We start from the raw sequence: 27823 nt of genomic DNA on the forward strand, positions 1-27823 counted from the left end.
CGTAGATCTGAGAGAAGCAGGTAGATTGTTCCACGCTTGAGCTCCCAGGAGCCTGAAAGATCTGCCCTGAGCTAGGCGCATTCTGGGGACGCAGGACAGGCCCATGGATAATGACCTCAGGGATCTGGCATGTTAGTAGTGGCAGACTCTTGCCCTAGGGTGGCCGGAGCCCTTAACATGAAGGGCTTTAAAAAACAATACCAGTTCCTTAAACTTCATCCTTTTACTCATAGGGAGCCAGTGTAATGCCTTAAGGTGAGGGGGCATGTGAGTCCTGGGCTTAAGACTAAGGACCAGTCTGGTCACATTATTTTGAACCACTTGGAGGAGTTGGAGGAGATAAGCTGGAAGGCCAAGGTACAGAATGTTTGTTTAGTCCAGTCTGGAAGTAACAGCCACGACCACAGTTTTCCTGGTATCGAGTGAGAGAAAAGGTTGAAACGTTCTCAACACATGTAGCATGCCATAGCAGATGCCCACTGCGGACTGGACTTGAGTTCTCATTGAGAGAGCGCTATCAATATAGATGGCGAGAATTTTTCCATGCATTGAGCTGAGAAAGGCGGAGACATCTCCTCATGCCACCATTGTCTCCAGTCCTCCACGGACAGAGAGCCAAAAAAGATGATTTCCGACTTCCTCGGAATTACATTTCAGTTGGTTCCTATTGAGCCAATTGAACACCATAGTGAGTCATGATCTGATCCTCTCACCATCAAAATCAGCTCCCTTCTCACAGGTGAAAATTAGCTGCTTTTCGTCGGCATATGATATTATTTTGGCCCCACAAGCTTCCACCAGAAATGCGAGGGGCAACATATATAGATTGAAGAGAGTGGGGCTCAGAACAGAGCCTTGAGGGACCCCCACTTTCATGCTGGGCATGGGGTAAGCGAAAGGAGGCACCCACATTTCCTGGCTTCTATCCTCAAGAAAGGAAACCAGCAATGCGAGCGCTGATCCACCTATACCAAGATCACTCATCCTCTCCAGGAGCTTGTCATGTGGGACTGTGTCGAAGGCCACTGACAGGCCCAATAAAATAAGGATAGCTCTACGACCTTGGTCAAGCTTTTCCTTGATTTGCTCAGTCACCTCTAACAGAGCCACTTGCGTATTATTATTAGCCCTGAAGCCAGATTGAGTGATGTGCAGAAGATTATTATTCTCTGCGTAGTCCGAAATTACTCTATTCACCTACTACTCCAGTGTCTTAGAAAGAGAAGGTAGAAAGGAGATGGGCCTGTAGTTATCAAGCACCTTCGGGTCAGCAGAGGGTTTCTTCAGGAGCGGAAGAATTTTTGCATGCTTCCAAATGGACGGCATGAGGCCCGTTGAGAGAGAAGAATTCATCAGCTTATTGACCACAGGGTTTATGACCACGGCCACAGAGGCCAGCAATTTAGCTGGACACAAATCTGCGGGCGAGCCAGACTTTAAACCCTTCAGAATCTCAAGAGATGTTTCAAGCTACAGGAAAGGTATCTGCGATAACACGGGGAATTGCTGGGTGGAACGCTCCCTGGCAGGGCCATGCCCCAGTACGAGGTCATCTGTATACCCCTCTGAAAAGGATTTTTGAATTGTAACAATCTTTTCATAAAGGAACAATGCCAAATGGCTAGCCTTAGGGGTCGTGAACAGCTTCACAATGTTAAAAATGTCCTTTCCCTTGTTGTTGGCGGTATCGATCTTGTTCTGCAGATAGCTCTTCTTTGTGGCCTTAACATAAATGTAGTGGGATTTCAGAGCCACCTTATGAACCAGTTTCTCCTCAGGTTTATAGGTTTTCTGCCACTTCCTGTCCAAGCGTGTACATGCGCTTTTACTAGTTCTCAAAGACTCAGTAAACCAGGGAGCTGACGGGCTGGCCATCTTAGAAGTGCGTATTATCAGAGGGGCTAATGCATTGGCATATCTGTTTTAACCAGGATTCCAGTTTAAGTGCGTCCTCTTCAGGGTTGCCGGATAGCAAGGAGTCCGTTGCTTCGTGTCCTCCAGAGCCGAAAGAGGGATCCTATGCGGGGCTCTGTACTTATATTCCACCCTATTTGGCAAAGCCTGGGAGTTGGTTCTGATGCTAGAAACCCTAAAACTAATGAGGCAGTAGTCCGACCAGGCCAGGGGTGGCGGCTGATCAACCTCCTGCTCAGCGTTAGAGAAAATCTGGTCAAATCTATGGCCTAGGTTGTACCTGGGAAAGGATAAAAAAAAAAGGGCTAGGTTGAGCGCTGTGAGTGTTTCAGTCAGCGAGACGACATTAGGCTTCATGGGTTTGTCCATATGTAAATTAAAATCACCTAAAACCAAAAGGTGGTTGTATCTAAGAAGCAGGGGTGCAATTACCTCATTAAGTGATCTCAGAAAGGGGCCAGGCGGACCAGGGGGCAACGGAAACCTAGACATTCTGCATCCTCAACATGGTCCATAGAGATGGGAGTACAATCAAACTGCTGTTTAAACACAATGGCGGCACCTCCCCCCTTCCCCGTCAAATAGTCTTTCCTAAGCACCTTATTCCTGGGAGGGATAGCCGAGGCAGTAGTGGGATTGGAAGAGTTGGTCAGCCATGTTTCTAAAAGAAACAAGAGATCGGGGAGGAAGTCTTGAAGGAGGTTAAAGACCTGAGCTTCATGTTTCTGAAGAGAATGTGTGTTAAGCAACATGGCCTTATTGGGCCTCACCTGCCTCTCTATGCTGCGACTCACAGTGCTGAGAGCTGACACCTCAGAGGAGCCCCCCCACATCCTAGGGAAAGGCCTAGTTACATAAAGCGCAACGGAAATCGACCCAGTATTCACAGCTAGCCGCTTTGCCCTAACAGTGGCAATGCGTGCTGAGGCTGAGCAACAGCTCTCTCCCATACTCAATTCTCTGTCTCAGGTCCCTGGTTTGACGTCGCTGGTCACCTCCGGGACGCCTCCAGGCTCAGACAGGCTTGCCTTTGGCGCATTAATGGCGCGCTACCTGCGCGGGTCCGCTGTGGGACCATGCAGCGTCTCCACTTTTATGCATGAGTGACTAGAGCACGTACTTCCCCAAAATGGCGGCGCTCTATGTCTCGATTGAGTAGGCAAAACAAGGCTGTTTGGGAAAGCCCAACCCCTCCTCCCAAAGTAGCCCAGATTCAATCCGGCACAGAATAAAAAACTTTGCAACACATAAAATGAGGAACACAGGGGCATATTAGCAAGGGTCATATCGCCGCTTTAGCTGCACTTTTTGCCACTGAAGCGACAATATTTTTATCGCCCTATCAGCAAGCTGTCGTTAACAGCTGTTAGCAACAGCTTTCTGGCGAAAGCTAACGTTTTGGGGGCCGCTTTGAATGTCCGCGATATTTATCCCTAATGACATGCAAAGTAGGCGTACCCGACTAAAAGACCACGAAAACAGCCGCTAACAAAGCTAACGCCTGTTAGCAATGAGGCCCCGGGCCCGGTTAGCGATATAAAAAGTATCGCTAACCGGGGTTATCGCGGGAATTTTTACACCTGCTAAAAACCCCACTCAATGGGAGGTGGATTCTAAGGCTGAATCCACCTCTGCCTATTAGCAAGGTTTATACTAGCGCTACAATTTTTTTCGCTGTATTACTTGGGTTTTTGGTGGATTTCGCAGCTATCGATAGATCTTTTTTTGCTTTTGAGAAAAACGTTGCTAATAACGCGCTATCTCCGCGATGAGATCCAGCGATATGTGGCGATAAAATAAATCGCACTAAGCGCAGTTTGCGATAATTATCGCAAGTTGTTGCTAATATGCCCCACAGTGTTTTAAAATAGTGAGCTAAAAATTGGGAGCACGAACAGGCAAGGCATGCAGGTCAATCAATAGCAGCAGATCAACTGCGACCGCGCAGCGTCTCCCCATTTACAACAAGGGGTGGTGATGGACAGAGTCTCTGGATTAAGCAGAATACTCTCACCCAGTCAAGAGATCAGGGCTAGATCCAACACCGTTTTTTAGCTCATTGCACCATCCCAGTTTCAGAACCTGGCTGTATGCAAATTAGTCTGTCCCTGGCCCAGTGCATCATGGGAACAGGGCAGACCAGACTACAAAAGCCAATTCTTACACTGGGAAGGAAACAAGCTTCCGGGGACCGGTTTCTGGCATTTCAGCCGTCTTCGGCCCGGCTTGCTTGAATCCTGATGGTGCAATGAGCAAGGGACTCACATCTGAGTATACCCTTCCACGCTTAGGGTGGACAAAATAATTTACAACAAGGGGTGGTGATGGACAGAGTCTCTGAATTAAGCAGAATACTCTCACCCAGTCAAGAGATCAGGGCTAGATCCAACACCGTTTTTTTAGCTCATTGCACCATCCCAGTTTCAGAACCTGGCTGTATGCAAATTAGTCTGTCCCTGGCCCAGTGCATCATGGGAACAGGGCAGACCAGACTACAAAAGCCAATTCTTACACTGGGAAGGAAACAAGCTTCCGGGGACCGGTTTCTGGCATTTCAGCCGTCTTCGGCCCGGCTTGCTTGAATCCTGATGGTGCAATGAGCAAGGGACTCACATCTGAGTATACCCTTCCACGCTTAGGGTGGACAAAATAATTTACAACAAGGGGTGGTGATGGACAGAGTCTCTGAATTAAGCAGAATGCTCTCACCCAGTCAAGAGATCAGGGCTAGATCCAACACCGTTTTTTAGCTCATTGCACCATCCCAGTTTCAGAACCTGGCTGTATGCAAATTAGTCTGTCCCTGGCCCAGTGCATCATGGGAACAGGGCAGACCAGACTACAAAAGCCAATTCTTACACTGGGAAGGAAACAAGCTTCCGGGGACCGGTTTCTGGCATTTCAGCCGTCTTCGGCCCGGCTTGCTTGAATCCTGATGGTGCAATGAGCAAGGGACTCACATCTGAGTATACCCTTCCACGCTTAGGGTGGACAAAATCATTTACAACAAGGGGTGGTGATGGACAGAGTCTCTGAATTAAGCAGAATACTCTCACCCAGTCAAGAGATCAGGGCTAGATCCAACACCGTTTTTTAGCTCATTGCACCATCCCAGTTTCAGAACCTGGCTGTATGCAAATTAGTCTGTCCCTGGCCCAGTGCATCATGGGAACAGGGCAGACCAGACTACAAAAGCCAATTCTTACACTGGGAAGGAAACAAGCTTCCGGGGACCGGTTTCTGGCATTTCAGCCGTCTTCGGCCCGGCTTGCTTGAATCCTGATGGTGCAATGAGCAAGGGACTCACATCTGAGTATACCCTTCCACGCTTAGGGTGGACAAAATAATTTACAACAAGGAGTGGTGATGGACAGAGTCTCTGAATTAAGCAGAATACTCTCACCCAGTCAAGAGATCAGGGCTAGATCCAACACCGTTTTTTAGCTCATTGCACCATCCCAGTTTCAGAACCTGGCTGTATGCAAATTAGACTGTCCCTGGCCCAGTGCATCATGGGAACAGGGCAGACCAGACTACAAAAGCCAATTCTTACACTGGGAAGGAAACAAGCTTCCGGGGACCGGTTTCTGGCATTTCAGCCGTCTTCGGCCCGGCTTGCTTGAATCCTGATGGTGCAATGAGCAAGGGACTCACATCTGAGTATACCCTTCCACGCTTAGGGTGGACAAAATAATTTACAACAAGGGGTGGTGATGGACAGAGTCTCTGAATTAAGCAGAATACTCTCACCCAGTCAAGAGATCAGGGCTCGATCCAACACCGTTTTTTAGCTCATTGCACCATCCCAGTTTCAGAACCTGGCTGTATGCAAATTAGTCTGTCCCTGGCCCAGTGCATCATGGGAACAGGGCAGACCAGACTACAAAAGCCAATTCTTACACTGGGAAGGAAACAAGCTTCCGGGGACCGGTTTCTGGCATTTCAGCCGTCTTCGGCCCGGCTTGCTTGAATCCTGATGGTGCAATGAGCAAGGGACTCACATCTGAGTATACCCTTCCACGCTTAGGGTGGACAAAATAATTTACAACAAGGGGTGGTGATGGACAGAGTCTCTGAATTAAGCAGAATGCTCTCACCCAGTCAAGAGATCAGGGCTAGATCCAACACCGTTTTTTAGCTCATTGCACCATCCCAGTTTCAGAACCTGGCTGTATGCAAATTAGTCTGTCCCTGGCCCAGTGCATCATGGGAACAGGGCAGACCAGACTACAAAAGCCAATTCTTACACTGGGAAGGAAACAAGCTTCCGGGGACCGGTTTCTGGCATTTCAGCCGTCTTCGGCCCGGCTTGCTTGAATCCTGATGGTGCAATGAGCAAGGGACTCACATCTGAGTATACCCTTCCACGCTTAGGGTGGACAAAATAATTTACAACAAGGGGTGGTGATGGACAGAGTCTCTGAATTAAGCAGAATACTCTCACCCAGTCAAGAGATCAGGGCTAGATCCAACACCGTTTTTTAGCTCATTGCACCATCCCAGTTTCAGAACCTGGCTGTATGCAAATTAGTCTGTCCCTGGCCCAGTGCATCATGGGAACAGGGCAGACCAGACTACAAAAGCCAATTCTTACACTGGGAAGGAAACAAGCTTCCGGGGACCGGTTTCTGGCATTTCAGCCGTCTTCGGCCCGGCTTGCTTGAATCCTGATGGTGCAATGAGCAAGGGACTCACATCTGAGTATACCCTTCCACGCTTAGGGTGGACAAAATAATTTACAACAAGGGGTGGTGATGGACAGAGTCTCTGAATTAAGCAGAATGCTCTCACCCAGTCAAGAGATCAGGGCTAGATCCAACACCGTTTTTTAGCTCATTGCACCATCCCAGTTTCAGAACCTGGCTGTATGCAAATTAGTCTGTCCCTGGCCCAGTGCATCATGGGAACAGGGCAGACCAGACTACAAAAGCCAATTCTTACACTGGGAAGGAAACAAGCTTCCGGGGACCGGTTTCTGGCATTTCAGCCGTCTTCGGCCCGGCTTGCTTGAATCCTGATGGTGCAATGAGCAAGGGACTCACATCTGAGTATACCCTTCCACGCTTAGGGTGGACAAAATAATTTACAACAAGGGGTGGTGATGGACAGAGTCTCTGAATTAAGCAGAATACTCTCACCCAGTCAAGAGATCAGGGCTAGATCCAACACCGTTTTTTAGCTCATTGCACCATCCCAGTTTCAGAACCTGGCTGTATGCAAATTAGTCTGTCCCTGGCCCAGTGCATCATGGGAACAGGGCAGACCAGACTACAAAAGCCAATTCTTACACTGGGAAGGAAACAAGCTTCCGGGGACCGGTTTCTGGCATTTCAGCCGTCTTCGGCCCGGCTTGCTTGAATCCTGATGGTGCAATGAGCAAGGGACTCACATCTGAGTATACCCTTCCACGCTTAGGGTGGACAAAATAATTTACAACAAGGAGTGGTGATGGACAGAGTCTCTGAATTAAGCAGAATACTCTCACCCAGTCAAGAGATCAGGGCTAGATCCAACACCGTTTTTTAGCTCATTGCACCATCCCAGTTTCAGAACCTGGCTGTATGCAAATTAGACTGTCCCTGGCCCAGTGCATCATGGGAACAGGGCAGACCAGACTACAAAAGCCAATTCTTACACTGGGAAGGAAACAAGCTTCCGGGGACCGGTTTCTGGCATTTCAGCCGTCTTCGGCCCGGCTTGCTTGAATCCTGATGGTGCAATGAGCAAGGGACTCACATCTGAGTATACCCTTCCACGCTTAGGGTGGACAAAATAATTTACAACAAGGGGTGGTGATGGACAGAGTCTCTGAATTAAGCAGAATACTCTCACCCAGTCAAGAGATCAGGGCTCGATCCAACACCGTTTTTTAGCTCATTGCACCATCCCAGTTTCAGAACCTGGCTGTATGCAAATTAGTCTGTCCCTGGCCCAGTGCATCATGGGAACAGGGCAGACCAGACTACAAAAGCCAATTCTTACACTGGGAAGGAAACAAGCTTCCGGGGACCGGTTTCTGGCATTTCAGCCGTCTTCGGCCCGGCTTGCTTGAATCCTGATGGTGCAATGAGCAAGGGACTCACATCTGAGTATACCCTTCCACGCTTAGGGTGGACAAAATAATTTACAACAAGGGGTGGTGATGGACAGAGTCTCTGAATTAAGCAGAATGCTCTCACCCAGTCAAGAGATCAGGGCTAGATCCAACACCGTTTTTTAGCTCATTGCACCATCCCAGTTTCAGAACCTGGCTGTATGCAAATTAGTCTGTCCCTGGCCCAGTGCATCATGGGAACAGGGCAGACCAGACTACAAAAGCCAATTCTTACACTGGGAAGGAAACAAGCTTCCGGGGACCGGTTTCTGGCATTTCAGCCGTCTTCGGCCCGGCTTGCTTGAATCCTGATGGTGCAATGAGCAAGGGACTCACATCTGAGTATACCCTTCCACGCTTAGGGTGGACAAAATAATTTACAACAAGGGGTGGTGATGGACAGAGTCTCTGAATTAAGCAGAATACTCTCACCCAGTCAAGAGATCAGGGCTAGATCCAACACCGTTTTTTAGCTCATTGCACCATCCCAGTTTCAGAACCTGGCTGTATGCAAATTAGACTGTCCCTGGCCCAGTGCATCATGGGAACAGGGCAGACCAGACTACAAAAGCCAATTCTTACACTGGGAAGGAAACAAGCTTCCGGGGACCGGTTTCTGGCATTTCAGCCGTCTTCGGCCCGGCTTGCTTGAATCCTGATGGTGCAATGAGCAAGGGACTCACATCTGAGTATACCCTTCCACGCTTAGGGTGGACAAAATAATTTACAACAAGGGGTGGTGATGGACAGAGTCTCTGAATTAAGCAGAATACTCTCACCCAGTCAAGAGATCAGGGCTAGATCCAACACCGTTTTTTAGCTCATTGCACCATCCCAGTTTCAGAACCTGGCTGTATGCAAATTAGTCTGTCCCTGGCCCAGTGCATCATGGGAACAGGGCAGACCAGACTACAAAAGCCAATTCTTACACTGGGAAGGAAACAAGCTTCCGGGGACCGGTTTCTGGCATTTCAGCCGTCTTCGGCCCGGCTTGCTTGAATCCTGATGGTGCAATGAGCAAGGGACTCACATCTGAGTATACCCTTCCACGCTTAGGGTGGACAAAATAATTTACAACAAGGGGTGGTGATGGACAGAGTCTCTGAATTAAGCAGAATACTCTCACCCAGTCAAGAGATCAGGGCTAGATCCAACACCGTTTTTTTAGCTCATTGCACCATCCCAGTTTCAGAACCTGGCTGTATGCAAATTAGTCTGTCCCTGGCCCAGTGCATCATGGGAACAGGGCAGACCAGACTACAAAAGCCAATTCTTACACTGGGAAGGAAACAAGCTTCCGGGGACCGGTTTCTGGCATTTCAGCCGTCTTCGGCCCGGCTTGCTTGAATCCTGATGGTGCAATGAGCAAGGGACTCACATCTGAGTATACCCTTCCACGCTTAGGGTGGACAAAATAATTTACAACAAGGGGTGGTGATGGACAGAGTCTCTGAATTAAGCAGAATGCTCTCACCCAGTCAAGAGATCAGGGCTAGATCCAACACCGTTTTTTAGCTCATTGCACCATCCCAGTTTCAGAACCTGGCTGTATGCAAATTAGTCTGTCCCTGGCCCAGTGCATCATGGGAACAGGGCAGACCAGACTACAAAAGCCAATTCTTACACTGGGAAGGAAACAAGCTTCCGGGGACCGGTTTCTGGCATTTCAGCCGTCTTCGGCCCGGCTTGCTTGAATCCTGATGGTGCAATGAGCAAGGGACTCACATCTGAGTATACCCTTCCACGCTTAGGGTGGACAAAATAATTTACAACAAGGGGTGGTGATGGACAGAGTCTCTGAATTAAGCAGAATACTCTCACCCAGTCAAGAGATCAGGGCTAGATCCAACACCGTTTTTTAGCTCATTGCACCATCCCAGTTTCAGAACCTGGCTGTATGCAAATTAGTCTGTCCCTGGCCCAGTGCATCATGGGAACAGGGCAGACCAGACTACAAAAGCCAATTCTTACACTGGGAAGGAAACAAGCTTCCGGGGACCGGTTTCTGGCATTTCAGCCGTCTTCGGCCCGGCTTGCTTGAATCCTGATGGTGCAATGAGCAAGGGACTCACATCTGAGTATACCCTTCCACGCTTAGGGTGGACAAAATAATTTACAACAAGGAGTGGTGATGGACAGAGTCTCTGAATTAAGCAGAATACTCTCACCCAGTCAAGAGATCAGGGCTAGATCCAACACCGTTTTTTAGCTCATTGCACCATCCCAGTTTCAGAACCTGGCTGTATGCAAATTAGACTGTCCCTGGCCCAGTGCATCATGGGAACAGGGCAGACCAGACTACAAAAGCCAATTCTTACACTGGGAAGGAAACAAGCTTCCGGGGACCGGTTTCTGGCATTTCAGCCGTCTTCGGCCCGGCTTGCTTGAATCCTGATGGTGCAATGAGCAAGGGACTCACATCTGAGTATACCCTTCCACGCTTAGGGTGGACAAAATAATTTACAACAAGGGGTGGTGATGGACAGAGTCTCTGAATTAAGCAGAATACTCTCACCCAGTCAAGAGATCAGGGCTCGATCCAACACCGTTTTTTAGCTCATTGCACCATCCCAGTTTCAGAACCTGGCTGTATGCAAATTAGTCTGTCCCTGGCCCAGTGCATCATGGGAACAGGGCAGACCAGACTACAAAAGCCAATTCTTACACTGGGAAGGAAACAAGCTTCCGGGGACCGGTTTCTGGCATTTCAGCCGTCTTCGGCCCGGCTTGCTTGAATCCTGATGGTGCAATGAGCAAGGGACTCACATCTGAGTATACCCTTCCACGCTTAGGGTGGACAAAATAATTTACAACAAGGGGTGGTGATGGACAGAGTCTCTGAATTAAGCAGAATGCTCTCACCCAGTCAAGAGATCAGGGCTAGATCCAACACCGTTTTTTAGCTCATTGCACCATCCCAGTTTCAGAACCTGGCTGTATGCAAATTAGTCTGTCCCTGGCCCAGTGCATCATGGGAACAGGGCAGACCAGACTACAAAAGCCAATTCTTACACTGGGAAGGAAACAAGCTTCCGGGGACCGGTTTCTGGCATTTCAGCCGTCTTCGGCCCGGCTTGCTTGAATCCTGATGGTGCAATGAGCAAGGGACTCACATCTGAGTATACCCTTCCACGCTTAGGGTGGACAAAATAATTTACAACAAGGGGTGGTGATGGACAGAGTCTCTGAATTAAGCAGAATACTCTCACCCAGTCAAGAGATCAGGGCTAGATCCAACACCGTTTTTTAGCTCATTGCACCATCCCAGTTTCAGAACCTGGCTGTATGCAAATTAGACTGTCCCTGGCCCAGTGCATCATGGGAACAGGGCAGACCAGACTACAAAAGCCAATTCTTACACTGGGAAGGAAACAAGCTTCCGGGGACCGGTTTCTGGCATTTCAGCCGTCTTCGGCCCGGCTTGCTTGAATCCTGATGGTGCAATGAGCAAGGGACTCACATCTGAGTATACCCTTCCACGCTTAGGGTGGACAAAATAATTTACAACAAGGGGTGGTGATGGACAGAGTCTCTGAATTAAGCAGAATACTCTCACCCAGTCAAGAGATCAGGGCTCGATCCAACACCGTTTTTTAGCTCATTGCACCATCCCAGTTTCAGAACCTGGCTGTATGCAAATTAGTCTGTCCCTGGCCCAGTGCATCACGGGAACAGGGCAGACCAGACTACAAAAGCCAATTCTTACACTGGGAAGGAAACAAGCTTCCGGGGACCGGTTTCTGGCATTTCAGCCGTCTTCGGCCCGGCTTGCTTGAATCCTGATGGTGCAATGAGCAAGGGACTCACATCTGAGTATACCCTTCCACGCTTAGGGTGGACAAAATAATTTACAACAAGGGGTGGTGATGGACAGAGTCTCTGAATTAAGCAGAATACTCTCACCCAGTCAAGAGATCAGGGCTAGATCCAACACCGTTTTTTAGCTCATTGCACCATCCCAGTTTCAGAACCTGGCTGTATGCAAATTAGTCTGTCCCTGGCCCAGTGCATCATGGGAACAGGGCAGACCAGACTACAAAAGCCAATTCTTACACTGGGAAGGAAACAAGCTTCCGGGGACCGGTTTCTGGCATTTCAGCCGTCTTCGGCCCGGCTTGCTTGAATCCTGATGGTGCAATGAGCAAGGGACTCACATCTGAGTATACCCTTCCACGCTTAGGGTGGACAAAATAATTTACAACAAGGGGTGGTGATGGACAGAGTCTCTGAATTAAGCAGAATACTCTCACCCAGTCAAGAGATCAGGGCTAGATCCAACACCGTTTTTTAGCTCATTGCACCATCCCAGTTTCAGAACCTGGCTGTATGCAAATTAGTCTGTCCCTGGCCCAGTGCATCATGGGAACAGGGCAGACCAGACTACAAAAGCCAATTCTTACACTGGGAAGGAAACAAGCTTCCGGGGACCGGTTTCTGGCATTTCAGCCGTCTTCGGCCCGGCTTGCTTGAATCCTGATGGTGCAATGAGCAAGGGACTCACATCTGAGTATACCCTTCCACGCTTAGGGTGGACAAAATAATTTACAACAAGGGGTGGTGATGGACAGAGTCTCTGAATTAAGCAGAATACTCTCACCCAGTCAAGAGATCAGGGCTAGATCCAACACCGTTTTTTAGCTCATTGCACCATCCCAGTTTCAGAACCTGGCTGTATGCAAATTAGTCTGTCCCTGGCCCAGTGCATCATGGGAACAGGGCAGACCAGACTACAAAAGCCAATTCTTACACTGGGAAGGAAACAAGCTTCCGGGGACCGGTTTCTGGCATTTCAGCCGTCTTCGGCCCGGCTTGCTTGAATCCTGATGGTGCAATGAGCAAGGGACTCACATCTGAGTATACCCTTCCACGCTTAGGGTGGACAAAATAATTTACAACAAGGGGTGGTGATGGACAGAGTCTTTGAATTAAGCAGAATACTCTCACCCAGTCAAGAGATCAGGGCTAGATCCAACACCGTTTTTTAGCTCATTGCACCATCCCAGTTTCAGAACCTGGCTGTATGCAAATTAGTCTGTCCCTGGCCCAGTGCATCATGGGAACAGGGCAGACCAGACTACAAAAGCCAATTCTTACACTGGGAAGGAAACAAGCTTCCGGGGACCGGTTTCTGGCATTTCAGCCGTCTTCGGCCCGGCTTGCTTGAATCCTGATGGTGCAATGAGCAAGGGACTCACATCTGAGTATACCCTTCCACGCTTAGGGTGGACAAAATAATTTACAACAAGGGGTGGTGATGGACAGAGTCTCTGAATTAGGCAGAATACTCTCACCCAGTCAAGAGATCAGGGCTAGATCCAACACCGTTTTTTAGCTCATTGCACCATCCCAGTTTCAGAACCTGGCTGTATGCAAATTAGTCTGTCCCTGGCCCAGTGCATCATGGGAACAGGGCAGACCAGACTACAAAAGCCAATTCTTACACTGGGAAGGAAACCAGCTTCCGGGGAACGGTTTCTGGCATTTCAGCCGTCTTCGGCCCGGCTTGCTTGAATCCTGATGATGCAATGAGCAAGGGACTCACATCTGAGTATACCCTTCCACGCTTAGGGTGGACAAAATAATTTACAACAAGGGGTGGTGATGGACAGAGTCTCTGAATTAAGCAGAATACTCTCACCCAGTCAAGAGATCAGGGCTAGATCCAACACCGTTTTTTAGCTCATTGCACCATCCCAGTTTCAGAACCTGGCTGTATGCAAATTAGTCTGTCCCTGGCCCAGTGCATCATGGGAACAGGGCAGACCAGACTACAAAAGCCAATTCTTACACTGGGAAGGATACAAGCTTCCGGGGAGCGGTTTCTGGCATTTCTCAGACATGAGTCCCTTGCTCACTGCTCCATCAGGATTCAAGCAAGCCGGGCCGACGAGGCTGAAATGCCAGAAACCGGTCCCCGGTAGCTTGTCTCCTTTCTGGTGAAGAATTGGCTTGGTAGTTTGGTCTGCCCTGTTCCCATGATGCACTGGGCCAGGGACAGACTAATTTGCATATAGCCAGGTTCTGAGCTGGGATGGGGCAGTGAGCTAAATAACGGTGATGGATCAAGCCCTGATCTTTGGACTGGGTAAGAGTGGTCTGCTTAATTCAGACACTCTGTTCATCACCACCCCCTTTTCTGAATCGTTTTTGGCCACTATAGGTGTGGCAGGGTATACTCAGACATGAGTCCCTTGCTCACTGCTCCATCAGGATTCAAGCAAGCCGGGCCGACGAGGCTGAAATGCCAGAAACCGGTCCCCGGTAGCTTGTCTCCTTTCTGGTGAAGAATTGGCTTGGTAGTTTGGTCTGCCCTGTTCCCATGATGCACTGGGCCAGGGACAGACTAATTTGCATATAGCCAGGTTCTGAGCTGGGATGGGGCAGTGAGCTAAATAACGGTGATGGATCAAGCCCTGATCTTTGGACTGGGTAAGAGTGGTCTGCTTAATTCAGACACTCTGTTCATCACCACCCCCTTTTCTGAAGCGTCTCCCCATTTATGCATGAGAGACTAGAGCATGCACTTCCCCAAAATCGCGATGCTCTATGTCTCGACGGAGTGGGAAAAACAAGCCTGCTCGGGAAACCCCGATCCCTCCTCCCAGAGTAGCATAGATTAAAGGAGGCACAGAATAACTTTGATAACTTTGGAGACAGTATAAGCACCAATGAAATGTGGTTGTGGTTTCTGTGGCCTAATTAATCATAATTTCTTTGTTGCTAACCACACCAGTAGCAAATGATGTAGCCAGATGATAATGTCAATTAGCTTGGGTTATCATTTCTTTTTTGTAGAATTGTAATTTTGTATTGGCCATAGCCCAGATTTTTGCAAGGTTTTCGTGATGGTCTTTTACTTCCGGAATGGCTATAAATTCCGTTGGTACCTGCAAGGGAAAAGCCTTTGGGTGAAAAGCAAGTGAGAAGTAGAATGGAGAAACCTTTGTTGCTGAAGCGCGTTATTATTGTATCTGAATTTGGCAATAGGCACCGCTTGAACTCATTTACTGGTGCATATACTCAGCAAACAAGTAAATATTGTTCCGATGATGGATTGGTGCATTCCGTTGACCATTTGTTTGTGGGTGGTACGCAGAAGACAAACGGTGATCATCTGAACAGCAGAACAGATTCGCTGATAGAACTGGGAAATAAACAGCGCACCTCAGTCAGAAATGATGGCACTACATGATCATGAAATTATATTCACTAAAAAACAAAAACCATCTCATCAGTTGTGGGGGCATGGACATACATATAAAAATTGAAACTTCTTGTGTTCAGAGTAAATAGTAATAGCATGACGGGAACCCAAGATGTAATGTCTCCACTCCTGAAAGGCCAACTTAATTGCCAACAGTACCCGCTCAGCAGTGGTATGGTTTTGCTCAGCTGGCAATAGTTTTTTGGAGTAAAAGGCAATTGGATGCATTACATCACTTCTCTCTGGGACAACACACCCCTCACAGTGTACTGGGAAGCATCAGCCTCAACAATGTAAGGTTGAGATGGATCTGCATGTTTTAGAATGGGAACAGCGGCAAACTCTTCTTTAAAAAAAAGAAAAACATTTTCAGCAGCCCTGGACCAGGTAAAGGTAGTGCCTTTGTGTAACATTTTTTGTGATCGGTGTAACAATATCTGAAAAGTTAGTGATGAATTGTTCGTAGAAATTGGTAAAATTAAGAAATGATTAAATTTCTCTAATGGAAGTGGGACTTGGCCGTTGAAAAATAGTCTCAATTTTCATGGGATCCATATGAATGCCAGATGGGGAGAATATAAAACCAAGGAATTCACAAAAGGAAAGTATGATAAAACACTTTTGTCCAAATTTGGCAAACACATGATGCTTTCTTAGGTAGTGCAACACCTTTTTAACATGAATTACATGCTCTACCTCAGTTTGGGAATAAATCAGGATATCATTGATATTCATAGTGATAAATAGATCCAAGTAATCCCTCAAAACCTCGACAATAAAGACTAGAAAAGCCGCTGGGGTGTTACATAAACTGAATGGCATTACACAATATTCAAACAGGCCGTACTTTGTACGGAAGGTAGTCTTCCACTCATCTCCTTTGAAAATCCTAATCAGATGGTAAGTCCCACTAAGATCCAATTTGGTATATATGGTGGTATGGCGGAGCTCTTCACCTGATCAAGCATCAGGAATGAGTGGCAGTAGATTTCTATTCTTCACAGTAGCATTGTTTAGGATTCTGGAATTGATACAGGACCGCAATTCTCTGTTCTTTTGAGGGACAAAGAAGAGAGGGGATGAGATTGAAGATGAGGAATGACTACTAAACCCACAGGCTAATAGCGCATATATATATATATATCCCTTTAAATGTTTTGTCTCTTGTTTAGTTAGGGCATAAATACAACTTACGGGTAGGGTTGAGGTATCTATTGCAGTAGAAACAGAACAGAAGAGCGGGGTTGTCCAATCAGCTGCTTCTTGGTAGCAATGCAATAAGCAAAAACCCAAGTTTAGGGTCACTGTGCAAGAACACCAATCAACATGAGGATTGTGGCACCAGAGTACACCAAGGATTGACCTAAATATTGGCGTATCAATTAAATAAAATTGAATGGTTCCGAATGACTGTTGTCACAGATTATGATAATGGGCCCGATTCACAGAATGAACTTAAGACTCAATCCTAAACTTACTACTATTTTGGTATGTACAGAATGCACTTACTACTTTTGGCATTCACAGAATGCACATACTACTTTTGGTATTCACAGAATGAACTTACTACTTTTGGTATTCACAGAAGTTAGGATTTTGTCTTAAGCTTGTCTTAAGACAAACTTAAGATAAAGTTAAGACAGACTTAAGTTAGGATTTTGTCTTAAGTCTGTCTTAAGTCTGTCTTAAGTCTGTCTTAAGTTTGTCTTAAGTCTGTTTTAAGTCTGTCTTAAGTTTGTCTTAAGACAAACTTAAGACAAAATCCTAACTTCTGTGAATACCAAAAGTAGTAAATTCATGCTGTGAATGCCAAAAGTAGTAAGTGCATTCTGTGAATACCAAAATAGTAGTAAGTTTAGGATTGAGTCTTTAGTTCATTCTGTGAATCGGGCCCATAGTCATTAGAATGATATCCGATGAGTCCTGAGGAACACTTGGACCCATCCACTGCTCTAACAGGTTCAGGATGTTTTTTAGGAAGGAAGGAAACAGTTAACTGCGGCCCCTGAGTCCTATAAAATAGACATGCTTATTCATCATTGATTAAATCACTAAGGTAACAGTAATAGTGAAATGTTTAAGGACATCCGCCACAGTATTGGCAAGATAACGTGAGATCGCTCTACATGAGATACTCAGAGGGTTACTCTCCTCCCCATCTGTGCACTTTAGTGTTCTGCCAAAGAGCTGTGTATCCTGTTTGTTAGCAAAGGCCACAATCTTCCTGGGAATTTTAGGTTTAGCAGGACATTCCCTGGTAAAATGACCTCCCTTCCCACATTACAGACATAAGGTATGCTTGTGTCTTTTCTCTTTTTCTTCATTGGAAAGGGGTCCACACACTCCTCCTATCTGCATGGGCTCACTCACATCTGGGGGGCTATTTTCTTGGTTCGCTTTACAATAAACCTGAACACAAGGCATCTCTTTTAATATCTTTGAGGTCATCATGTAATCCCTTATAAAAGAGAGAAGTCCTTTTCTGTTCGAGCCAATGGGTCTCCGTGACCAATCTGCTAAAGTTGGTCATGTAGGATTATAGATCACTAGACCCTTGTTTCAGATAAAGAAGCTCTGCATCATTTGCCTGCATAAAAGTGTGTCTAGCAAATAAACTGCGTGTCCTTTCTTTGACTAATGGGAAGTTATACAAAATAGTATTTTCATCATCAACTAGAGGAATGGCCCAAGTGGACGCATTTCCCACTAAATATGAGATCATTAAAGCTACCATGGTGGCATCATCTGAAAAAGAAGCGGGTTGACAAAGAAACTATAAATTATTCTGATTCATAAAGACACTGTATTTAGAACTATCACTATTGAACCATCCAGGGACTGCTAATGGTACAGGACTTTGGGTTATAACAGTGAGATTTACTGGCTGGTTTCCCGAGAGAACTGTGGAAGCAACTCCAACAGAAGGGGCAAATAAATTACATGGTTGTATGAAAGAAGTAGAGGTTTTGGGAATCGTTCTCAGAGCCCGCCCACAGGGTTTCCCCAAGGTTTATATAGAGTTAGCTCTGATCTTAAGCGCTGGTTTTCATGTTTGGACCTCAGCTTGCATACAGGTCAAAGTTCTGGCTAAATCTTCTACATGGTAGGTGTATGGGATTCATCTTGATGAACTACCAAAAGAGGGGACTCTGTGGTTAGTATAGCACCTCCCTCCTCCATCTTTCCTCTTGCAGATATGTATTTCCTGGGCTTGGCTACCTGTGAAGACTCCACTCACCTGAAGCCCAGGATCTGCAGGAGCAAAGGCAGTCCTCCCTATACCCCTAAGAACAACCCTCGGCATCCAGTATTTACAATCTTTGACGGTTTGCCCTTGAGGGGAACAGGGGGTTAGGGAATGAAAAGGATTGGAAAAAGGAGAAGACATTACTCTTGGGCTCGCAACTGCAGCAGACACGCTCCTCACCCAGAAGTCCCAATGTCCCCTGTGACTGAGTTTTTCTGTAAAGACACAGGGATGCAATTGGGGTTTGCACAGCAGGAGGCAATACTTTGAATAATGCCTGAATGAGTATGAATTTGAATGAGTGGGTTTTAGTATGAGTCTTACGCATGGGTTTTTCTAGTATTGCATTGTATATTATTGAATATTTATTAAGTGTATGCATTATGTTTTTTGCTATTTTGAGATTTGTTACAATACATTTGGAATAATTGTTTTTAAAAAAATATGGTTTAAATTTGTTAGTTCCATCCATGCAACATGTTTGGCCTTTTTTGCCCTTTAGCAGACTGTACTTGTGGGGGGATATGACATTGTTATTTTGGTATTATGTCCATGACGAATGGCATTTTTTCCTAATGCTTTTTCACGCAGTGTGGTTCTTTCCAGTTGATTTTGTGTCTCTTTCCATGTTACCCCTGTCTATGTACCCCTTCTGTGTTATTTTTCTGAATTTTTCAATGACAACATTAACATTTTGAATTAAATAAAAACCACTGAAATTCACCAGTTAATGTTAGCAGCACTAGCTATAAGCTGCACCCCCGCCATCCACTGCTTATGATCTCACATATGACATCACTTATGACATGTTCCATGACATCATATATTACATCACTTATGACATCTCAAAATATATAATTGATGACATCACTTATGAAAACATCCAATCTTTGTTTTCCCGCATATTGCTCTATATTACTATGGCATTTAAGGTCTGACAGTATGTACAAAATAGTTCATGGGATATCAGGCATCATTAGAGCCACCACAGATACAACTCCCTTACGTTTAGAGAGCAAGCAATCTGTGCAACATTGACCCGATACTATACACTTTACAGGTAGTATAGTTCACATTATCAATAACTTACAGATATATCGGAAACCCTCATTGAGTATGGTGTTCAATCTGTATACAACTGTTCACTGAAACCCAAAATACTGAATGCCAGTTTCAAACCAAATACCCCACTATGGACAGCTTTTATCTGTATCAAACTGCTGACACTCATCGAACCTACATTGAGAAAGCATAGATATCAATAGAGAACTGGGTACTGTAAACAGTGTTTACTCTATGGATAGAGTTTATTCTACACCACACTGTTTACGAACAGTGAAATTCTCATAGAAATACACCACAGAGTATTGAAAAGACTCCACTAAGAACAGTGTACATTCTATGCAACAATTGTAAAAAAAAACACTATTTGCTAAAAAATAACCAATATTTGAAGGGGCTAAAGATCATACTACCTGGACCCTATATACTCTGGTGAAAACTGTACAGATAGTCCATGTTCTGAAGCTAAACCGGTAAGTACCTGGTGCACACAGTCTTCTATGTTAAGTAAAAAAAGTCATGCTGACACGATTCTCTAATAATTCATGTCTGCTTACAAAAGGTAGTATCTTCTACATAGAATCTTTCTCCTGTTGCAAACCTTTTCTGCAGAACCAAAAAAGCTTGTTTGAAACAGAATGTAAACAAGTCATCTGTCACGTAGACACAAATTACTCTTGAATACAAAGATTTATTACATGTTCAATACAACTACACACCTACGGTGCATTAGGAACACGTGTTTGTAAACACACCCATTTGCTGGACCCAGGCTGTACAAAATTAGGTAGACAAATAATATGTTACTTACCCGCCACTATGTAATCTATAAAACAAACTAGCACAATCATTGGATGATGTGATCAGTGATGTCCTTTGATATGTCATCAGTGATATCATAAATGATGCCATAGAACATGTAATGAGTGATGTCAGAAGCAGTGCCTGGCAGGAGCGCAACTTTTTACTTCATTTCAGCAACAGCTGCAATTTTTCACAGTAAACAGTATGGCGCCCATTTCATTTCTGAAGCTAACAGCCAGTCAATCAGAGTGCTCGCGAGACCTGCGGGAGCCTTCATGGGACCTCTCACCCAGTCATAGGGCTCCATTTTTCAATTTGTGCTCTTGCGGAACGCTCCAGAGAGTCTGGTGAATCCACCCGTCCAAATAACTATATTTTTTTTCCTTCAATATCTCAAAAACTACTAAACGCATTTACACCAAATCACAATAAGCACAATCTGTGGGCCAAGATCTAGCTTCCTGACAAATCTGGTGTACTTCCGTTCAGCAATTTGTGCCCGTCCTAAAGAAGTCTATGGAAAATGAATAGAGATTTTGAATTTTAGGACACCCCTTTTTTCTTGGCCCCGCCCGACAGATCACCCCAAAACATTCCAGGAAGGAGATGAGGTACATGAACTTTTATTGGGGGGAAAGTTTTGTGAAGATTGTTCTAACGGGGCCAAAGTTATTAACAAACCAATAAACAATCAGGGGCTTATTTACAAGGCTCTTACGCCGCCGGTGCGTCACTTTTATTGTTGGAAAAAAGGACTTGTAAATAAGCGCTTCAGTGTACGGTAAAGCAGACTTAACTATAACGTTTCTGAGATAGGTTCCGACAGCTATCTTTTGTCTAAAAAAAACCCAGATTATTCATAGCGGGTTTATTGAGGATGGTTGTTGAGAAGCTGCAAAGTGTTATTAACAGCCCACAGGTGCCCTAACCAACAATTACAGTACAACCTAATTTAAGGTTTTGCAAAAAAATGTATTGTCCTTATAAATATACATTAACCTTTTACCCTAAATGAGATAGAAAATATTTGAAATGCTAATATATATCTGGCTTCTCCCACACTGACTAGAGGAACCTTGTGTGAATCTGAGCCTAAAATGCTGATGAAAGAAGAATACGCGTTCAGGAGTTTGGAATGTGCTGCTTTTGTAAAAAAAATATTTTGCACCTGTAACACTTGTGAGGCCTTTTTTAGACCGGGGGAGTATTTAATGTTTATGCTTACCACTGTCAAAGAAGAGGCAAATCTCTAAAAAATTAGATATTTTAGGGGTTTGGCTGCCATCTTGGGCATGGCTGTGGTAACTATTCATTCAAGCCACGCCCAAGCTCACCTCCATCCTGGGCGGGTCTAAGGTATTCAAGCCACGCCCAAGCTCACCTCCATCCTGGGCGGGTCTAAGGTATTCAAGCCACGCCCAAGCTCACCTCCATCCTGGGCGGGTCTAAGGTATTCAAGCCACGCCCAGGCTCTCCCACCTCCCTTGTAATCCAGTTTCTGGAAGAGACAGAAGCTGGTGGCGCTGGTTCCCGCATCGCATCTTTCGAAGCACCAGTCTCCCTGTGTGTAGCGCCCTGGAGCACCTGCGGCGCCCTGAAGCACCTCTCTTTCTGTGTGCAGCGCCCTGGAGCACCTGCAGCGCCCTGAAGCACCTCTCTTTCTGTGTGCAGCGCCTTGGAGCACCTGCAGCGCCCTAAAGCACCTGTCTTTCTGTGTGCAGCGCTCTGAAGCACCTGTAGCGCCCTGAAGCACCTGTCTTTCTGTGTGCAGCGCTCTGAAGCACCTGCAGCGCCCTGAAGCACCTGTCTTTCTGTGTGCAGCGCTCTGAAGCACCTGCAGCGCCCTAAAGCACATGTCTTTCTGTGTGCAGCGCCCTGAAGCCCCTGTCTCCCTGTGTGCAGCGCCCTGAAGCACCTGTCTACCTGTGTGCAGCGCCCTGAAGCACCTGTCTACCTGTGTGCAGCGCCCTGAAGCCCCTGTCTCTCCGTGTGCAGCGCCCTGAAGCACCTGTCTCTCCGTGTGCAGCGCTCTGCAGACTCCAGCAGTGAACAGCCGACTTCCCTGACCTGCAACAGGAGAATATTAAAAGCAAACAGTAAAATTTAAGAGCAAAATCAAGCCTGAAGGTAAGATGCGGCGCCAGAGTAAATAAAATACGGGTAGCCTCTATTCTCCGATCCCGTCGAGCTGTGACCATTAAAAGAAAAATTCAGGAAACGGTTGCAGCGCATTGTAGAAAAAAACAGTTATGACAAAACCATGTCTGGTGTTTAATCCGAGGAATTTCAGCAGAACAAAAGGACTTTGCTAAACTTTAATATTTATGTTAATGTTAACTTATCAAAGTGAAAGACATTTATGGTGAAGTGAAGTGAAGTGAGAAGGGATATGCAGAAAAGGACAGTAAACAAGTCAAGATTTATGAACAAGTTAACGTTTGTTTTCAATTCGATAATGTTAACATTAACTGCAGCGCGCAGTCTCAAATCCTGGCTCGACAGGTTAAAGCAGTTCTTTTAAAAAGCACAGGCACTTCAGTTGGTAAATGAAAAATGTAAATTAAAAGGTCATTTTGAACATGCAAAGGAATTCCAATAGTGTATGAACTTTAAGGCACCAACGAATGTGTACATTCTATTTTCTAGTGAAATATAATATAGAATTTCAAGAGCCATCAATAAAGAGGGGAACAGACAGCGTCAGGTCTGAAGAAAAGAATCGATCCGGCAGACCCAGGCAGAAATGAGTGAGTTAATGGGCAGTGATGGGCTCACGAGGGGGCGCTCTAGTCGTGTTTATTCCCCACTCATCCATACCTCCTGGCGACGAGGCAGGCGAGAAGAGAGAGAGACAGAAGAACTAGAGGGGGGGACTGACAGCCTGTGAGGGACCCACTCTACTTCTCAGTATCCCTCATCTCACAACCCCTCTGCCCTTCCCGACTGGTCTGCACCCAGGTGCAACAATTCACAGTGTGAGTCACTCTGAAGGGGGATTAGGGGATAAACCCCAGCTGAAGATGTGTCCCTCTTTCGGGAGAAGCACCAGGGTAGTCTTCTGGGCCTTGAAATTACACACAAATAAAATATTGTTAACCTCATATTGTATCCTAATTCAAGTTGAAAACAATCGTTTTTCATACAAATATATCAAGATAGTCAAAAGGCAAGTACCAGTCATCTGGTGATTGCATTTATTCAAATCAATTACAGTTGCTGAAATGTAAATGTATATGTGTTATTAACTTTAATTAAATAAAGTTTAAGCTATCAAATACAAACAAGATGAGGTAAAGGTTCCAGTTTAGGCTTTCATAACTAACATAGGCCAATAGTTGGACCAGCAAGCAGCCCTGAAATAAAAAAATGCAAATCAACATAGATGTCCAACAAATGAATGTATTTCCTGTGGACCTTGACAGAGTGTGACTTTAAGAAAGAGGATATGTTCTCTTTTCTATAGAGACATTTCTCCATAGATAAGAGAATGGGGAAAACCTCTTGTACATCCGGCCCGTAGTTCATAATTATGAAAATGAAATTAAAATTAAATGTATAAAGCGCAATATACCCAAGGGTATCTAGGCGCTACACCAGAAACAGGGCTTAAATACAGCAGACCTAAAGAATTAGGATGAAAAATGCCAAGTCTTCGGGGAAGTATATTAAACAGAGTAAAAGGGTCCAAATGGATAAGATGGGTAGGCAGGGAATTCCAAAGCTTGACTGCAGCACCGGAGAAAGACCGGCCACCCCTTCTGACTTTTTTGAAATCTAGGGGTACTAACTTTCCAACCAGAGGAAAATCAGAGTGGCCTGCCAGGAACATACCAGCTAAACAGGGCAGACACATGTTCACACCCTTTATGATGGGGGGCTTGAAGGACTAAGCAGATACCCTTATAGAAGACATGCTTCCTAACAGGGAGCCCATGCAGCGCCTTGACACCCTCTCTACCGAGGCACGCCTAGGCAGCCGCCTTTTGAATCACTTGCAGCCTGTTCAATAATGAGGCTCGATATTCAAATATAAGGCATTGCAGTAGTCAAGTCTAGATGCAACTTTAGCAATGGCCACCACATGGTGCAGTTCCACAGGAATAAAAGGAAAGATCTTAAGGAGAGTCCTAATAATATAGAAACAGGTACTAGTGGTCCGATGGGCCGGCTACTCAAAATCCAAAAGGGTATCAAACACCACCCCAAGTTATTTTAGGCGACTGAGCTGGAGTGGGTAAAGGGCCACGTTCCTCTGGGCACCCGCTGCCGGACCAAATGGATTCTTGCCCCCTGAACACCAGCACCTCAGTTTTCTCCATGGTCAGTTTGAGAACATTCCTTCATCCAGATGTTTATTCTGGGCATGCAGTGAATACATTTGTTGGCCACTAGGGGCAGGTCGTGAGAGATAGATACTGGGGGCCCTATTCACAGAACTAACATAAGACAAAATCCTAAACTTACTCATTTTGGTATTCACAGAAGTTAGGAGTCCTAACTTTACTACTCCTAAACTGACAAAAATCCTTACTTTAAGACTTTCGGTATTCACAGAAGGCATTTAGGAGTCCTAAAGTTAGGAGTCCTAACTTCTGTGAATACCAAAATGAGTATGTTTAGGATTTTGTCTTAAGTTAGTTCTGTGACTCAGCCCTATAATTTGTGTGTGCTCCACATAAGTAAGTGCTTGAAAGCTGCACAAACATATATCCTCAATATATGTAGAACCTTTACTGTTAAAGCAGTCTTCACAATCTGCCCACCACAAAAAGAATTTGGTTTGTTTTTTGATAATCGATTTAAAAATTAATTTATCTAATATTGTTTTCCAATATACTTACACTGCAACGCTGTCAATGCCAAAGAGAAATGTTGCTCCAAGAATTGTTACCAGCAGTACCACAATTAATGTAGGACCCGAATAAACCTTTTAAAGTCCCGTGTGCAGCAATGTGAAGCCGCAGACAGGCAAGTAGAAACATTCAATGGAGGATTCTGGTTGCATTTTAAAAAGCCACAACATGTTGAATTTTGTAAAAGTGCATAGGTTTCTATATTGGACCCATTGAAAGTGATGCAAGCTGAGGAAATCGACATCCCTAGGACTGTGGAAACGTTTGCTGAAAAATGAACGTGGGGGGTAGAGGGGAGAACGGTTGAAAGAGGAGGATTGTGGAACTAGAGGAATTTTCAGCGAAAGGGAGACGGCAGTGGCGAGGATAGGGGATGATTGTGAGGTTGTGGAGGAAGCAGGGCTGGCTTTAGCGCTGGTGAGGCCCTGTGCGACAATGTCTGTTGGCGCCCCCCCAATGACCACCTCTGCCGCAGCGCCCGTCACTAGCACCCTTTCACTGTGCCCCTCAGTTCCACAGAACCACTGTCTCTCGGATTCATTTAGTTTTATAGCACCACTCATACCACTGTAGGGTGTCAGAGCACTTTACACCACACACACATTGCACAGAGACAATCATATGTGTGTAAATCAGTGTATAGGAAATGTTACATCAGACCAACAACAAGGTGTAGTGTAGGAGTGACATGTCATCGATACTGGTAGGCAGTATAGTTTGAGTCCTTATTCTGGAAAAGCACACATTCCAAATTTAAAACGTAACATCATTGTTAGGGGTTCTCTTTCATAATAAGAATTGTTCTTTACCCAAATGAAACCTTTTCACAAGATTAGGATGATGAAAGACTGGGGAAAAAAACCCATATAGCTTTAACATATATCTTAGAGTTTGCATGCAGCTCTTTAATGATAGTTAATAGCTAAATATTCTATATTAGGATTTTGACTTATAAACGACAAGTAACAGAAGGAGCTCTCTTACACAAGTAGTAACCCACTGACCTATTTACATTATATGCATTTCGTAATCTGCATGGTACACATTCTTAGCAGCAGGCATTTTAACCCTCTACTCTACCTTAGGATGAGTCAAAACTTCCACTAGACAAACCTCTGGTCTCTTTCCAGAAAGACAAATAATCATGGAAGTTACCTTGACATTTTAATTGATGTCTGAAAATTGCTGGAGGTCAGGAACGTGGCAGCAGGTGCTTTTAAAATGAGAAAATACATTTTCAAAAATAACGCCCCCACCTCAAGTCAAGACTAAGGACAGTGGCGAGGGAAGAGGGCGTGCCTAGCAGGCGGACAGTGGAGAGAAAAGAAGGAATGGGATAGAACATGATGAGTGGACTAGGGCAGGAAAACTGTAGAGAGAAGAAGGACAGTGGAGAGAGGGGAAAATAACTGAGGGTGGGAGAAGGGTGACTGTGGATAGACTGAGGAAATGAGAGATGGGAGCGGACAGTGGACTTGATGCTGACAGGGTAGAGGTGGGCTATGGACAGTGCTGGGACAGACGTGTCGATGGAAATGGTGCATATTAGGGATGGAAGAGAGTGCAGAGGGCTGAGTGCGAATGATTTGGTGGACAGGGAGAGGATGGTGGGAGGTGGAGGCTTTAGGGACGGACCAGCTCCTACTTAACGTTTGATTTGTTTTCTCTCTCTTTGAGGCATGACTCTTCACCGGGTGCATTTGCAATCAATCAACCCTTGAATTCACCTGGGTCCCCCGGGAGAACATCGTCCCCCACGCAGTGACACACACCCAGAATAGGCTCAGAGCGAATGAACACTTCTTGTACCCTCTCAATGGCAAACACTTTGGGGACCCCTGACAATAAGGATAAGCCCTATCGGGGAAAAAAGCTATTGTAGAAAAACAGGGTAGCACCGGGCTCTGTGCTATTGATACAAACAATATGTGCGCTAACCATATACCTTTGCTAACTTAATAAACACTGTGACTTTCCAATTAAGAAAATATATTTCATTTTTATTGATATTTGGTTCTTCAGTATAAAAAATATATATCCAATATATAATATTCACTAAACTGATGTGCACAGAAGTCGGTACAAATAATGACATTCATTTTCACACTATCATCAATTTCTTACAAAAAAATCATACCATATATAGAATAAACATATTCAAAGTTACAATGTATTATGAACATAAACACAAAAAAGGACAGAAAGACACTGGTAGTGATATGCAGAATACTACCAACGCGTTTCGGCAAATGCCTTCTTCAGGATTGTTCTCTTTACCCGTGAGTACAAAGAAATAAGCAAAAGATAAATGGTTCTATAATTGAAGCGCACTGATGTTATAATATCAAGAAATGTCAACATATTGATCAACAATTAATAATTCTGGGTACAAGGTCTGGCACAAAAGGCCTGAACACCAACCTGTGATTAACTAATAAATTAATTACTCAGACATACTTTCTCAATTACTAACCCATGTGATTAGTGCTGTACATTTATAATACAGTGAATCTCATCTAAATATATTAAAAATATATACTGAAAATTAATTAAAGTATCTATCCCCTTTCCTAATATATAGTGTCTATGGTTTAAAAACGTTTTACTTATGTAAAAATCCACTTAATTTTATTTTACCTGTATGT

The 27823-nt window shown here is 45.2% G+C and overlaps 1 protein-coding gene across 2 annotated transcripts in view; it reads left to right on the forward strand.

The window, feature by feature from the left end:
- The first annotated feature begins 22337 nt into the window (after positions 1-22337).
- The window catches only part of LOC144771821 (aldehyde dehydrogenase family 3 member B1-like), a 295143-nt gene continuing 289657 nt past the window's right edge, over positions 22338-27823 (forward strand). Inside the window, exon 1 of one of the 2 annotated variants that reach the window (XM_078656114.1) lies at positions 22338-22452. The gene's annotated coding sequence lies outside the window, so the exon portion shown is untranslated. The remainder of the gene's footprint in view (positions 22453-27823) is intronic. The other variant, XM_078656156.1, reaches the window with a different exon arrangement.

The sequence above is a fragment of the Lissotriton helveticus genome, chromosome 1_1 (assembly GCF_964261635.1).
Source record: "Lissotriton helveticus chromosome 1_1, aLisHel1.1, whole genome shotgun sequence".
In the NCBI taxonomy this organism is placed as follows: domain Eukaryota; kingdom Metazoa; phylum Chordata; class Amphibia; order Caudata; family Salamandridae; genus Lissotriton; species Lissotriton helveticus.